Source organism: Ornithodoros turicata, chromosome 7 (genome assembly GCF_037126465.1).
Source record: "Ornithodoros turicata isolate Travis chromosome 7, ASM3712646v1, whole genome shotgun sequence".
In the NCBI taxonomy this organism is placed as follows: domain Eukaryota; kingdom Metazoa; phylum Arthropoda; class Arachnida; order Ixodida; family Argasidae; genus Ornithodoros; species Ornithodoros turicata.
Window position 1 is genome coordinate 51850427 of NC_088207.1, and position 16703 is coordinate 51867129.

General features: G+C 42.2%; 4 long non-coding RNA genes across 4 annotated transcripts; all 4 read left to right on the forward strand.

Moving 5' to 3' along the window:
• The first annotated feature begins 1812 nt into the window (after positions 1-1812).
• On the forward strand, positions 1813-3520 carry LOC135400053 (uncharacterized). The gene is made up of 4 exons (XR_010424505.1): positions 1813-1920; positions 2091-2168; positions 2542-2665; positions 3268-3520. It is a non-coding gene; the product is annotated as an uncharacterized LOC135400053 (long non-coding RNA).
• A 1752-nt stretch (positions 3521-5272) lies between these two features.
• LOC135400054 (uncharacterized) lies at positions 5273-7036 on the forward strand. Its single transcript, XR_010424506.1, has 4 exons — positions 5273-5428; positions 5602-5679; positions 6055-6178; positions 6784-7036. It is a non-coding gene; the product is annotated as an uncharacterized LOC135400054 (long non-coding RNA).
• Positions 7037-8774: 1738 nt separating this feature from the next.
• On the forward strand, positions 8775-10472 carry LOC135400055 (uncharacterized). Its single transcript, XR_010424507.1, has 4 exons — positions 8775-8883; positions 9054-9131; positions 9497-9620; positions 10220-10472. It is a non-coding gene; the product is annotated as an uncharacterized LOC135400055 (long non-coding RNA).
• Positions 10473-11828: 1356 nt separating this feature from the next.
• On the forward strand, positions 11829-13548 carry LOC135400057 (uncharacterized). The gene is made up of 4 exons (XR_010424508.1): positions 11829-11990; positions 12252-12329; positions 12598-12721; positions 13296-13548. It is a non-coding gene; the product is annotated as an uncharacterized LOC135400057 (long non-coding RNA).
• The last annotated feature ends 3155 nt before the right edge of the window (positions 13549-16703 follow it).

The following is a 16703-nucleotide window of genomic DNA, read 5'->3' on the forward strand; positions in this document are numbered from 1 at the left end:
TCTCATCTCGTTCACACTTATTCTCTCGTAGTCTTGTATAACAATACTCCATCACGTAGAAACTGTGGGTGTTTTTGTTTTCTGCTGGCTTTCGCCTTCTTGGCACAAAAACGTACGCCGCAGTACGTAGTCAGATTAGTAGCTTATACACTTATGTGCGCAGACATGTACAAAGTACCGCACAAAAGTATTTAAAATAAGATACCAAATATACTTAGAGACGATTGTAATTAACTTAGTACAGTGCGGTATAGGAGTAGTCACTTCATTAGTTCATAGCCATAGGTCATAGTCAATCGTTTGACTGGTTGTGAGTGCATCGAACGGTCCTGTCCCGTTTAATTCGTCCGTGTCCTATGTGCGCTGTTCTCATGTCTCCCCAGGGATTGTAATAAAGACACAGCTCAAAATACTTGTAAACAAAAGTATTTAAAATAAAGTAGCAAATACTCCAAAAAAGTATTTCAGATACGTTTAAGATACTTGCGCATTATCGGTTGTAAAGGAGACCAGTGTGTCGTTTCGAAATAATTTAAATGAAAAAAAAAATGCAGCGTCCCTCTTTGTTTCCGTTTCTTCTAACACTTGTCCGTGTCTCTCGGCTAAGATGTTAGGCTAAGATGGGTTTCCGTGGTCATTGGACTCCACGGTATGTGTGGGCTAACGTAATTGTCATATTGACCGCTATCAGCTGCCGGAGAGACCACGGCCTGATGATGGCAGAAGAGGACTTTGAGAGCCAGCGCTATTGATAAACATCAAGCAGCTACCTAATAAATATCATGCTGTCTTTTTACTCCAAGACTTGAGTGCCAGCGAGTATGTGAGAGATCCCGCTGTGGTTCGGGGGGGGGGGGGATATGGATATGTCTATTAACAAAAAAAGAAAGGACAGGTCAGCCAGATGGAGATCGGCTTGCTATTTAAAAAAAATGGTAAATGGGGGAAGAAAAAGAGGAAATGAAAAAGAAGAAAAGAGAAGGAAAAGACAAAGAAGAAAAGGGTTCAGGGTTCATGGTTTTGATTCAGAGTGTGCAATAGCTATACAGCTGTTGTAATAGAGCAAGTAGCACCCATGGTGTGTTGTTGAAAGCTCCAAGGTTTACTTTATTTTACTAATTTACTAGCTAACTAACTAACTACTCCAAAACTGTCTTCTCCAAAGTTGCTATTATACAAATGTGTTGTTCATGTAAGCGAGATTTCTATGTTGCATCGACTTCGTATTTCCAACAAAAGTATCGTGTTACTTTTACTCGGTAAAAGGTTTTTTTAAGTAGCGGTAGCGGTAATCGCGATACCACATTTCAGTAGCGGGTACACCACTGCACGAAACACAGGGAAGCATGAAACACATGGAAGAGTCTCTGAATACAATCGATGAGTGGAAAATGAAGGAGGGGGGGGATATGTTTATTAAGAAAAAAGAAAGGAAAGGTTAGCCAGACAAAGGTCGGCTTGCTATTCAAAAAAAAAAAAAAGAACAAGGAAAAATGAAGGCTTTAGTAAAAGTCCGTCCGAGAGCCCGAGGATGTTAAACTTCAATAGACATCTCTGGAACAACAACAACAACAACAACAATCAATGATGATGATGAGATGGGGTGACATTTGCGGTAGGCGAGGATAACGTCTGCGCAAAATCGATAAAACAACAGGCTGCACAGGAGACTCCGGTTCCATATCACTTCCTTCTTACATTGGCAATGTACCACGTTCCGATTTCCAGAAGTTACAATTGGCCGTATTCGGCAAGTGTAGACGTGTATCGAACCAACCCTTATTGAGCCTGTCCAATCGAGACAAAGTTCCTGTACCCAATCGCACGCTTCCTGCTTACTTAGCTTTTCAGTGCGCCTTTCATATATGCTAACATTTGCTTTGAGCATCGCAGTTGCTACACGATCATCAAAGAAATACTGTAAGTACTCCTTCATTCTGGCGTTATACTACCCTTTAAGTGCTAGTCACCAGGGCTGTATTCACGAACGCAGTCACTGCATTGACCTTATATTTTTACACGAATATGCATACTTTATTTCCCGTACACATATTCACGTTCAGTTGCGGTAATTTTTTTGGAAACTGTAGTCTTCCAGTTGGTGTTCGAGGAGCTATCTCTCATCATGAAGGTTCTCGCATTTACTGTGATGTTTTTGGCGCTTATCTGTAAGTATACCTCGCATGCATCTTCGTCACAGACACAGTTCTCATAGTTGCCTAATAGCGCGAAGACAGGAGATGACATCATCATTTCCAATTTAATTGCTGTTGTTGTTGTTATTGCCAATAATGTGATGCAATGAGAGAGAGAGAGAGATACATGATGATACATGATGGCGATGACATGGGGACGACTTGAAGCAATGAAATGTGAATGTCGATTTACTGTCGGTGATCCTTCTGTTCTCCGCGTTTCCCATATACAAGGGAATTAAGAGTAGGATGTATACTGGCTGATTTCCCCACTATATACCATTAGTATATACGCAAAAAAGAAAGGAAAAGAAAAAAGTAAGCTAGAGTGGCTTCTGTGTTCCAGCCTTCGTGATGTCCCTCTGCAAGTATGAGGCAGAAAGTGCTGCGGGATGTGTCCGGAACCTGAAGCAGAGCTGGAAATTCGACGATGTAGAGTCTCGGGACGATGCTAGGGGTGTCCTGTGCTGGTGAGAAACATACGTGCCCATATCAGCTAGACATATTTCTCCCGGTCTATCTAAAAGTGTAATCTGTTTACATTTTTTTGTACTTCTATTTGTTTGGCGCGCATATACTTTGTTCGATAAATGAATGGCAGGTACCGGAGATTCAGTTCTTCGCAGCTGGTCGTGACAACAGAAACATTTCTAACGGCAACAGATTCAGTCATGAGTACAGTTACTCGGTTAGAATGCACGAAATAATGAGGTATAGAAGAGAAAATGGAGGATAAGCACCGTCAGATTTGAATCCTTGCATTTCAGTTTTTGAAGAAATGAAAACTTAGATTACTATATTAGGCGTCCAATAGACAGAAGATGCTGTCTATGTAAGACAAAGGGAGCGCGCGCGCGCATAACATAAACCGTGCCTTCTGAACGTTCTGCGGCAAAGGCAAATCAGGGTGATCAACCTTCTGCAGGGAAATGGAAGGTGGGTGAATTTGCAGGGAACCAGCAGTTCAATAACGTGTCGCATGGATGTATGAGTTCACAAATCTTGTAAAAAATTGCAGTAAGGATAATGGATTCGTCATACAATAAAAATGTCTGGTGTTTACTATTTTCAGCGTCGCAGACGACATCAATGGATGTGTGCGAAGACACTTGACGGGAAGATGTTCTCCTCTTGCGTCTACGGTATCCGAAAGGGCTAGAGGAGCTTACTTCAGTGTTGTAGCGCCAAACGGAGAGGTTGACCTCTGTGGTGCCACACGCTCGGGTCCCCCATGCAGTGCCCTGAAATCTCGCTTTAGAAACTGAGCGAGCAGGGCTAATTGCTTTGTAGCTGTTCCGTATATTAAACGGGCCTTTGCTAAACCATCTCATCTCGTTCACACTTATTCTCTCGTATTCTTGTATAACAATACTCCATCACGTAGAAACTGTGGATGTTTTTGTTTTCTGCTGGCTTTCACCTTCTTGGCACAAAAACGTACGCCGCAGTGCGTAGTCAGATTAGTAGCCTATCCACTTAGGTGCGTAGACATGTACAAAATACCGCGAAAAAGTTTTTAAAATAAGATACCAAATATACTGAGAGACGATTGTAATTAACTTAGTACAGTGCGGTATAGGAGTAGTCACTTCATTAGTTCATAGCCATAGTTCATAGTCAATCGTTTGACTGGTTGTGAGTGCATCGAACGGCCCTGTCCTGTTTAATTCATTCGTGTCCTATGTGCGCTGTTATCATGTCTCCCCAGGGATTGTAATAAAGACACAGCTCAAAATACTTGTAAACAAAAGTATTTAAAATAAAGTAGCAAATACTCCAAAAAAGTATTTCAGATACGTTTAAGATACTTGCGCATCATCGGTTGTAAAGGGGACCAGTGTGTCGTTTCGAAATAATTTGAGTGAAGAAAAAAAAATGCATTGTCTCTCTCTGTTTCCGTTTCTTCTAACACTTGTCCGTGTCTCTCGGCTAAGATGTTAGGCTAAGATGGGTTTCCGTGGTCATTGGACTCCACGGTATGTGTGGGCTAACGTAATTGTCATATTGACCGCTATCAGCTGCTGGAGAGACCACGGCCTACTAGGATGGCAGAAGAGGACTTTGAGAGCCAGCGCTATCGATAAACGTCAAGCAAAGTGTCCGAGCTACCTAATAAATATTATGCTGTCTTTTTACTCCAAGACTTGAGTGCCAGCGAGTATGTGAGAGATCCCGCTGTGGTTCGGGGGGGGGGGGGGGGGATAGGGATATGTCTATTAACAAAAAAAGAAAGGAAAGGTCAGCCAGATGGAGATCGGCTTGCTATTCCAAAAAAATGGCAAATGGGGGAAGACAAAGAGGAAATGAAAAAGAAGGAAAAGACAAAGAAGAAAAGGGTTCAGGGTTCATGGTTCTGATTCAGAGTGTGCAATAGCTATACAGCTGTTGTAATAGAGCAAGTAGCACCCATGGTGTGTTGTTGAAAGCTCCAAGGTTTACTTTATTTTACTAATTTACTAGCTAACTAACTAACTACTCCAAAACTGTCTTCTCCAAAGTTGCTATTATACAAATGTGGTGTTCATGTAAGCGAGATTTCTATGTTGCATCGGCTTCGTATTTCCAACAAAAGTATCGTGTTACTTTTACTCGGTAAAAGCTTTTTTTTAAGTAGCGGTAGCGGTAATCGCGATACCACATTTCAGTAGCGGGTACACCACTGCACGAAACACAGGGAAGCATGAAACACATGGAAGAGTCTCTGAATACAATCGATGAGTGGAAAATGAAGGGGGGGATATGTTTATTAAGAAAAAAGAAAGGAAAGGTTAACCAGACAAAGGTCGGCTTGCTATTAAAAAAAAAAGAACAAGGAAAAATGAAGGCTTTAGTAAAAGTCCGTCCGAGAGCCCGAGGATGTTCAATAGACATCTGTGGAACAACAACAACAACAATCAATGATGACGATGAGATGGGGTGACATTTGCGAAAGGCGAGGATAACGTCTGCGCAAAATCGATAAAACAACAGGCTGCACAGGAGACTCCGGTTCCATATCACTTCCTTCTTACATTGGCAATGTACCACGTTCCGATTTCCAGAAGTTACAATTGGTCGTATTCGGCAAGTGTAGACGTGGATCGAACCAACCCTTATTGAGCCTGTCCAATCGAGACAAAGTTCCTGTACCCAATCGCACGCTTCCTGCTTACTTAGCTTTTCAGTGCGCCTTTCATATACGCTAACATTTGCTTTGAGCATCGCAGTTGATACACGATCATCAAAGAAATACTGTAAGTGCTCCTTTATTCCTGCCTTTATACTATACCCTTTAAGTGCTAGTCACCAGGGCTGTATCCACGAACGCAGTCGCTGCATTGACCTTATATTTTTACACGAATATGCATATTTTATTTCCCGTACACATATTCACGTTCAGTTGCAGTAATTTTTTTGGAAACTGCAGTTTTCCAGTTGGTGTTCGAGGAGCTATCTCTCATCATGAAGGTTCTCGCATTTACTCTGATGCTTTTGGGGCTTATCTGTAAGTATACCTCGCACGCATCTTCGTCACAGACACAGTTCTCATAGTTGCCTAATAGCGCGAAGACAGGAGATGACATCATCATTTCCAATTTAATTGCTGTTGTTGTTGTTATTGCCAATAATGTGATGCAATGAGAGAGAGAGAGAGAGATACATGATGATACATGATGACGATGACATGGGGACGACTTGAAGCAATGAAATGTGAATGTCGATTTACTGTCGGTGATCCTTCTGTTCTCCGCGTTTCCCATATACAAGGGAATTAAGAGTAGGATGTATACTGGATGATTTCCCCACTATATACCATTAGTATATACGCAAAAAAGAAAGGAAAAGAAAAAAGTAAGCTAGAGTGGCTTCTGTGTTCCAGCCTTCGTGATGTCCTTCTGCAACAATGAGGCAGAAAGTGCTGCTGGATGTGTCCGGAACCTGAAGCAGAGCTGGAAATTCGACGATGTAGAGTCTCAGGAAGATGCTATTGGTGTCCTCTGCTGGTGAGAATCCTACGTGCCCATATCAGCTAGACATATTTTTCCCGGTCTATCTAAAAGTGTAATCTGTTTACATCTTTTTGTAATTCTATTTGTTTGGCACGTATAGACTTTGTTCGATAAATGAATGGCAGGTACCGAACATTCAGTTCTTCGCAGCTGGTCGTGATAACAGAAACATTTCTAACGGCAACAGATTCAGCCATGAGTACATGCAGTTACTCTGTAGAATGCACGAAATAATAAGGTATAGGAGAGAAAATGGAGGATAAGCACCGTCAGATTTGAATCCTCGCATTTCAGTTTTTGAAGAAACGAAAACTTAGATCACTATATTAGGCGTCCAATAGACAGAAGATGCTGTCTATATAAGACAAAGGGAGCGCGCGCGCGCATAACATAAACCGTGCCTTCTGAACGTTCTGCGGCAAAGGCAAATCAGGGTGATCAACCTTCTGCAGGGAAATGGAAGGTGGGTGGATTTGCAGGGAACCAGCAGTTCAATAACGTGTCGCATGGATGTATGAGTTCACAAGTCTTGCAAAAAATTGCAGTAAGGATAATGGATTCGTCATACAATAAAAATGTCTGGTGTTTACTATTTTCAGCGTCGCAGACGACATCGATGGATGTGTGCGAAGACACTTGACGGGAAGATGTTCTGCTCTTGCGTCTACGGTATCCGAAAGGGCTAGAGGAGCTTACTTCAGTGTTGTAGCGCCAAACGGAGAGGTTGACCTCTGTGGTGCCACACGCTCGGGTCCCTCATGCAGTGCCCTGAAATCTCGCTTTAGAAACTGAGCGACCAGGGCTAATTGCTTTGTAGCTGTTCCGTATATTAAACGGGCCTTTGCTAAACCATCTCATCTCGTTCACACTTATTCTCTCGTAGTCTTGTATAACAATACTCCATCACGTAGAAACTGTGGATGTTTTTGTTTTCTGCTGGCTTTCGCCGTCTTGGCACAAAAACGTAACAAAAAACAAAACATAACAAAAAAATACGTATTCAGATTAGTTGCCTATCCACTTAGGTGCGTAGACATGTACAAAATACCGCGAAAAAGTATTTAAAATAAGATACCAAATATACTGAGAGACGATTGTAATTAACTTAGTACAGTGGGGTATAGGAGTAGTCACTTCATTAGTTCATAGCCATAGTTCATAGTCAATCGTTTGACTGGTTGTGAGTGCATCGAACGGCCCTGTCCCGTTTAATTCGTCCGTGTCCTATGTGCGCTGTTCTCATGTCTCCCCAGGGATTGTAATAAAGACACAGCTCAAAATACTTGTAAACAAAAGTATTTAAAATAAAGTAGCAAATACTCCAAAAAAGTATTTCAGATACGTTTAAGATACTTGCGCATTATCGGTTGTAAAGGGGACCAGTGTGTCGTTTCGAAATAATTTAAATGAAAAAAAAAATGCAGCGTCCCTCTTTGTTTCCGTTTCTTCTAACACTTGTCCGTGTCTCTCGGCTAAGATGTTAGGCTAAGATAGGTTTCCGTGGTCATTGGACTCCACGGTATGTGTGGGCCTGACACTAACGTAATTGTCATATTGACCGCTATCAGCTGCCGGAGAGACCACGGCCTGCTAGGATGGCAGAAGAGGACTTTGAGAGCCAGCGCTATCGATAAACGTCAAGCAAAGTGCCCGAGCTACCTAATAAATATTATGCTGTCTTTTTACTCCAAGACTTGAGTGCCAGCGAGTATGTGAGAGATCCCGCTGTGGTTCGCTGGGGGGGGGGGGGGGGGGGGGATATGGATATGTCTATTAACAAAAAAAGAAAGGAAAGGTCAGCCAGATGGAGATCGAATCGCTATCCCAAAAAAAAAAAAGGTAAATGGGGGAAGAAAAAGAGGAAATGAAAAAGAAGAAAAGAGAAGGAAAAGACAGAGAAGAAAAGGGTTCAGGGTTCATGGTTTTGATTCAGAGTGTGCAATAGCTATACAGCTGTTGTAATAGAGCAAGTAGCACCCATGGTGTGTTGTTGAAAGTTCCAAGGTTTACTTTATTTTACTAATTTACTAGCTAACTAACTAAACTACTCCAAAACTGTCTTCTCCAAAGTTGCTATTATACAAATGTGGTGTTCATGTAAGCGAGATTTCTATGTTGCATCGGCTTCGTATTTCCAACAAAAGTATCGTGTTACTTTTACTCGGTAAAAGGTTTTTTTAAGTAGCGGTAGCGGTAATCGCGATACCACATTTCAGTAGCGGGTGCACCACTGCACGAAACACAGGGAAGCATGAAACACATGGAAGAGTCTCTGAATACAATCAAAATGAAGGCTTTAGTAAAAGTCCGTCCGAGAGCCCGAGGATGTTAAACTTCAATAGACATCTGTGGAACAACAATCAATGATGACGATGAGATGGGGTGACATTTGCGGTAGGCGAGGATAACGTCTGCGCAAAATCGATAAAACAACAGGCTGCACAGGAGACACCGGTTCCATATCACTTCCTTCTTACATTGGCAATGTACCACGTTCCGATTTCCAGAAGTTACAATTGGTCGTATTCGGCAAGTGTAGACGTGGATCGAACCAACCCTTATTGAGCCTGTCCAATCGAGACAAAGTTCCTGTACCCAATCGCACGCTTCCTGCTTACTTAGCTTTTCAGTGCGCCTTTGATATACGCTAACATTTGCTTTGAGCATCGCAGTTGCTACACGATCATCAAAGAAATACTGTAAGTACTCCTTTATTCTGGCGTTATACTACCCTTTAAGTGCTAGTCACCAGGGCTGTATTCACGAACGCAGTCACTGCATTGACCTTATATTTTTACACGAATATGCATACTTTATTTCCCGTACACATATTCACGTTCAGTTGCGGTAATTTTTTTGGAAACTGCAGTTTTCCAGTTGGTGTTCGAGGAGCTATCTCTCATCATGAAGGTTCTCGCATTTACCCTGATGTTTTTGGCGCTTATCTGTAAGTATACCTCGCATGCATCTTCGTCACAGACACAGTTCTCATAGTTGCCTAATAGCGCGAAGACAGGAGATGACATCATGATTTCCAATTTAATTGCTGTTGTTGTTATTCTTGCCTATAATGTGATGCAATGATATATATATATAGAGAGAGATACATGATGACGATGACATGGGGATGACTTGAAGCAATGAAATGTGAACGTCGATTTACTGTCGGTGATCCTTCTGTTCTCCACGTTTCTCATGTCCAAGGGAAGAGTAGGATGTATGCTGGCTGATTTCCCCACTATATACCATTACTATATAAGCAAAAAAGAAAGGAAAAGAAAAAAGTAAGCTAGAGTGGCTTCTGTGTTCCAGCCTTCGTGATGTCCTTCTGCAAGAATGAGGCAGAAAGTGCTGCGGGATGTGTCCGGAACCTGAAGCAGAGCTGGAAATTCGACGATGTAGAGTCTCAGGAAGATGCTATTGGTGTCCTCTGCTGGTGAGAATCATACGTGCCCATATCAGCTAGACATATTTTTCCCGGTCTATCTAAAAGTGTAATCTGTTTACATTTTTTTGTAATTCTATTTTTTTGGCACGTATAGACTTTGTTCGATAAATGAATGGCAGGTACCGAACATTCAGTTCTTCGCAGCTGGTCGTGACAACAGAAACATTTCTAACGGCAACAGATTCAGCCATGAGTACATGCAGTTACTCTGTAGAATGCACGAAATGATAAGGTATAGGAGAGAAAATGGAGGATAAGCACCGTCAGATTTGAATCCTCGCGTTTCAGTTTTTGAAGAAACGAAAACTTAGATTACTATATTAGGCGTCCAATAGACAGAAGATGCTGTCTATATAAGACAAAGGGAGCGCGCATAATATAAACCGTGCCTTCTGAACGTTCTGCGGCAAAGGCAAATCAGGGTGATCAACCTTCTGCAGGGAAATGGAAGGTGGGTGGACTTGCAGGGAACCAGAAGTTCAATAACGTGTCGCATGGATGTATGAGTTCACAAGTCTTGTAAAAAATTGCAGTAAGGATAATGGATTCGTCATACAATAAAAATGTCTGGTGTTTACTATTTTCAGCGTCGCAGACGACATCGATGGATGTGTGCGAACACACTTGACGGGAAGATGTTCTGCTCTTGCGTCTACGGTATCCGAAAGGGCTAGAGGAGCTTACTTCAGTGTTGTAGCGCCAAACGGAGAGGTTGACCTCTGTGGTGCCACACGCTCGGGTCCCCCATGCAGTGCCCTGAAATCTCGCTTTAGAAACTGAGCGAGCAGGGCTAATTGCTTTGTAGCTGTTCCGTATATTAAACGGGCCTTTGCTAAACCATCTCATCTCGTTCACACTTATTCTCTCGTATTCTTGTATAACAATACTCCATCACGTAGAAACTGTGGATGTTTTTGTTTTCTGCTGGCTTTCACCTTCTTGGCACAAAAACGTACGCCGCAGTGCGTAGTCAGATTAGTAGCCTATCCACTTATGTGCGTAGACATGTACAAAATACCGCGAAAAAGTATTTAAAATAAGATACCAAATATACTGAGAGACGATTGTAATTAACTTAGTACAGTGGGGTATAGGAGTAGTCACTTCATTAGTTCATAGCCATAGTTCATAGTCAATCGTTTGACTGGTTGTGAGTGCATCGAACGGCCCTGTCCCGTTTAATTCGTCCGTGTCCTATGTGCGCTGTTCTCATGTCTCCCCAGGGATTGTAATAAAGACACAGCTCAAAATACTTGTAAACAAAAGTATTTAAAATAAAGTAGCAAATACTCCAAAAAAGTATTTCAGATACGTTTAAGATACTTGCGCATTATCGGTTGTAAAGGAGACCAGTGTGTCGTTTCGAAATAATTTGAGTGAAGAAAAAAAATGCATTGTCTCTCTCTGTTTCCGTTTCTTCTAACACTTGTCCGTGTCTCTCGGCTAAGATGTTAGGCTAAGATAGGTTTCCGTGGTCATTGGACTCCACGGTGTGTGTGGGCCTGACACTAACGTAATTGTCATATTGACCGCTATCAGCTCCCGGAGAGACCACGGCCTGATGATGGCAGAAGAGGACTTTGAGAGCCAGCGCTATTGATAAACATCAAGCAGCTACCTAATAAATATCATGCTGTCTTCTTACCCCCAAACTTCAGTGCCGGTGAGTATGCGAGGGATCCCGCTGTGGTTCAGGGTTTCGATTCACAGTGTGTAATAGCTACGCAGCTTTTGCAATGGAGTAAGTAGCACCCATGATGTGTTGTTGAAAGCTCCAAGGTTTATTTTACTAATTTACTACCTACCTACCTACCTACCTACCTACCTAACTACTCCAAAACTGTCTTCTTCAAATTTGCTATTATACAAATGGGGTGTTCACGTAGGTGATATAGATTTCTACGTTGCATCGGCTTCGTATTTCCAACAGGAGTATCGTGAGACTGACATCTCCATTTTTTTCTTTTACAAATCAGTCGATGAATGGAAAATGAAGGCTTTAGTAAAAGTCCGTCCGAGGGGCCGGGGATGCAAAACTAATAGACATTTGCGGAAGGCGAGGATAACGGCTGCGCAAAATCGATAACACAACAGGCTGCACAGGATACGCCGGTTCCATATCACGTCCTTGATCACATTGGCAATGTCCCATGTCGCGATTTACAGAAGTTATAATTGGTCGTATTCGACAGGAGTGGACGTGTACCCAACCAACCCCTATTGAGCCTGTCCAATCGAGACAGAGTTCCTGTACCCAATCACACGCTCCCACCTTACTTAGATTTTCAGTGCGCCTTTGATATACGCTAACATTTGCTTTGAGCATCACAGTTGCTACACGATCATCAAAGAAATACTGTAAGTGCTCCTTTAATCTCACGTAATACTACGCACTTTAAGTGCTTGTCACCAGGGCTGTATTCACGAACGCACAATAGAATATAAATAGGAAAAAAAAAAAAAAAGGAAACGTAGGTTGCCCTGGTGCGACCAGCTGTTCCAGGACGCTGTCACGAACGAAGTCGCCGCATTGATCTTATATTTTTACACGAATATGCATATTTTATTTCATGTACACATATTCACGTTCACTTGCGGTAATTGTTTCGGAAACTGCAGTTTTCCAGTTGGTGTTCAAGGAGCTATCTCTCATCATGAAGGTTCTCGCATTTACCCTGATGTTTTTGGCGCTTATCTGTAAGTATACCTCGCATGCAGCTTCGTCACAGACACAGTTCTCATAGTTGCCTCATAGCGGGAAGACACCAGATTTTTAATTTAATTGCTGTTGTTGTTATTCTTGCCTATAGTGAGATGCAATGAAATGTCAATGTCGAATACTGATTTACTGTCGGTGATCTTACTGTTCTCCGCATTTCTCATATCCAAGGGAAGAGCACCATGTACTGGTTGATTGCGCAATCATAAGCACAAAAAAAAAAAAAGAATGGCTTCTGTGTTCCAGCCTTCGTGATGTCCCTCTGCAAGAATGAGGCAGACAGTGCTGCGGGATGTATCCTGACCCTGAAGGAGAGCTGGAAATTCGACGATGTAGAGTCCAGGGAAGATGCTAGGGGTGTCCTGTGCTGGTGAGAATCATACGTGCCCAAATCAGCTAGACATATTTTCCCGGTCTGCCTTTACATTCTGTCATTCATTTACATACTCTCTCTCTCTCTCTTCACATTTTTTACTTCTTTTTGTGTGACGCGTAGACTGTGTTCGATAAACGAACGCCAAGTGGCGAACATTCATTTCTTTGCAGCTGGTCGTGACAACAGGTAACATTTCTAACGGCATCAAATTCAGTCAGGAGCACAGTTACACAGTAGAATACACGAAATAATCAGAAATAGGAGACAGAATGGAGGATAAGCACCGTCAGATTTGAATCCTCGCATTTCAGTTTTTGAGGAAACGAAAACGTAGATTATATTAGGTGTCTAATATAGACAGAAGATGCTGTCTATTAGACTGAGCGAACGCGTGTGCGCATAACATAAACCGTGCCTTCCTGAACGTTCCGCAGCAAACGCAAATCGTGGTGATCAAGCTCGATAACGTGTTACGTGGATCTATAAGTTCACAAGTCTTATGAAAAATTGCAGTAAGGATAATTGATTCGTCATACAACCAAGATGTTTTCTGTTTACTGTGTTTCAGCGCCGCAGACGACATCGAGGGATGTGTGCGAAGACACATGACGGGAGGATGTGCTGCCTTTGCGTCTGTGGTAACCGTTAGGGCTAGAGGAGCTTTCTTCATGGGTGCAACGGGAAACCGAGAGGTTGACTTCTGTGGTGCCACACGCTCGGGTCCCCCGTGCAGTGCCCTGAAATCTCGTTTTGGAAACTGAGCGACCAGGGCTACTTGCTTTGTAACTGTTCCGTATATTAAACGGGCCTTTGCTAAGCGATCTCATCTCGTCCACACTTATTTTCTTGTATAACGATACTCCATTACGTAGAAAATGTGGATATCTTTTTTTTTTTCTGCTGGCTTTCGCTTTCTTGACAGAAAAAATGCCGCCACCGTCAATTCAGCTAGTAGCCTGGCTATTGTGCTGGCAGACATGTACAAAATACCGCGCAAAAGTATTTAAAATAAGATTACAAATATACTGGGAGAAAATTGCAGTTGAAATACAGCTCAAAATACTTGAAAACAAAAGTACCAAATGCACCAAAAAGTATCTAAGATACGTATAAGATACTTGTGCATTATCGGCTGTAAAGAAGACACGTGTGTGTCGTTACGAGACTTAAACGTAAGATTCCTTCCGAAAGAATATGGAGTATGAACCAGTATGAACTACCCCGTCTTGGTCAAGTGAAAAATCTATAGCATGCACAAAAGTTCTAAACTTCTAAACTTCTAAACTAAAACTAAAACTAAAACTAAAACTAAAACTAAACTAAACTAAACTAAACTAAACTAAACTAAACTAAACTAAAACTAAACTAAAACTAAACTAAACTAAACTGAACTAAACTAAACTAAAACTAAAACTAAACTAAAACTAAACTAAAACTAAAACTAAACTAAAATTAAACTAAAACTAAACTAAAACCAGACTAGACTAGACTAGACTAGACTAGACTAAACTAAACTAAACTAAACTAAACTAAACTAAAACTAAAACTAAAACTAAAACTAAAAGGCGAGACTTGGTGGCCGTATTATAGTATAGGCAAAACTTGAATTTCGACATACCTCCGAATTTCGACCGGAATTCAACATTTTCCCATCTGCAAAATCATCTTCTTTGGTAAGCACAGTTTGTGCGGCACTAAAATGTTGTTTTCAGTGTAGGAAACCCATTCGAAATACGGTCTCAGATATGGCCAAGGAAGCACAGGTGGCTGCTTGGTAGACTCCATGCTACAATCTGGCAATGTAGACGGTTCGAAAGACCCTGTCTAACTGAACCCTGCCTGACGGTGTCCTTATATCACTCAAAGACTAAATGGACAACGACCCGGTCTCTGCTACAATGGACAAAGATGTTGCCACCGATCGCTCGCCCATGTCACAGTCACGCCAAATATTTGCGTGTGCGTTCCCTTTTTTTACGACTATCGTTTTCTAGAGTTTGGGCCGTTGCAGCTGTGGTTTGCTGAGGGGAGGAATGACAAAAGAAAATGACAACTAAATGCATGGCGATGGAATGAGGTATGGGTGGGTGGGTGGTGGTGGTGGTGGAATTGCTCACCGTTGGCGTCACGCTCACGACTGACGCCCTGGGGGAATGTGCGTCCTGGGCCGACTTCTAAGGGAACTGTGCCGACATATGTCTGAAAGCGTCAGAACAAAAAAAACAAACAAAAAACAAAACAGGATGTTAATTGAAATAAAAAAGGTGCGCACGTCTTGTTTTCAACCAATCAGGGCTTCGAACGATATCATTTTGAATGCCGGCTCATACTTAGCGGCTTATGCGTCTTCGCTTAACTGGGTGTTTGCTGGAGCTATATGGTGACTTCATATGTCGCCTGCAGCTCCATTTCTTGTAGGTGGTATAGGTGGTGATATCTACAGAAACGTCTTTAGCCTGTGTCACTCTTGAGTGAGTGACACGTGACACTTTTGGTTTTGGGTCATATGTTTTTGAAGCGGTCTGCGATGTCGCTTTCTTTAAGAAAAAACGAAGAGGGCTTTCTCCGCTTTCTTTTGCATTTTAGAGCAGGGCCATTTACCTAGCAGCTTACAAACACTGAAGGGGCGCGAGTCGAGCTTGCTTAGGGCAGCTCCCAGACTTTCTCGGTGCTGTTTGAAGGCTAAGCATTGGATTAGAGTCTACTTTATAACAGAGCATGCAATACAGGAGACGAAGGACACGAAGGAGACATGCAATATAGGAGGCAATATGCAATGTAATACGCAATATATATAATGCAATATACAGGAGACGAAGTAGAGAAGTCTGAATACCGTTTCTTTTCCCAGTGTACTCATCTTTGCATCAATTAACCAATTGTCAAAATTGATACAGTCACCTCCTATTTTCAACAAATAACGAAGGAGAACGATATGACTCCGAATGGCAGTTGATTCTGAGTGCACTTCGCGGTGAAGTTCTCTTTTTAGAGTGAAGCTTTGCCAAACACGAACAGCAGATTATGCTAGCGTCATCAGAGAGTTTTTATAGCAGCGTACGTAATCGCCGACGAAGTAGCGTCTTAACACTGCGCATGCACTAAACGCAAAGGAGGAGTGTGCACCCCCGCTATTTCTTTGCGTACGGAATGTTAAAACACCCTATTGCCTCACTTCTTTAACTTTACCCGGCCAAATCCGAAATAGTGCGAACGTGTAAAGATCGCGCGCGCAAAAAAACAAAAAACAAAAAAGAAATAATAAATCAGCCATAAATGAGTTCGGTGTTGGTGTTGGTGTTGGTGTGCCATAAATCAGTTCAATCCTGTTCGCGACATTGAGTTGTCGGTTGCATGCAGCTTGCACCATTCGAACATTTTATCGACGAAATATGAAGTGTCGCTCGGACGAGGTTCTAATGAACTTCCGTTCTATGTCTACAATAACAGGATATCCCGACGTTAACGACGCCGGATGTCTTCCCGAGGGAGAACGATAGCTGCGCGAAAATGATCGTTTCTTTAACTACACTCTTAAAAATCAACTTCACCGCACAACACGCTCCTAGCTAGCCATCATCTCGAATGATATCGTTATCTGCCCTGATTTGTTGAAAACGGGAAGCGACCGCCTTTTTTTTTTTTTTTGACAATTATGAAGGCGGACGCCTCCCGTTTCTAACAAATCAGGGCAGATAACGATATCATTCGAGATGATGGTTAGCTAGGAGCGTGCTATGCGGTGAAGTTCATTTTTAAGAGTGTAGCTCTCAAAAATGGCTGCCACATGATGTACTCCACCCCATAATACGCTCCTGGCCAACCACCATTCCGAATGATATCATTCTGTCTTCTTATTTGTTGAAAATAGGGGGCGTACGCCATTCGTGTGGCAATTATCAACTGCATAATACCACAAGAATGGAGTACGCCCCCCGTTTTCAGCACATTAGGGGAAGTATGATGTCACTCGTGA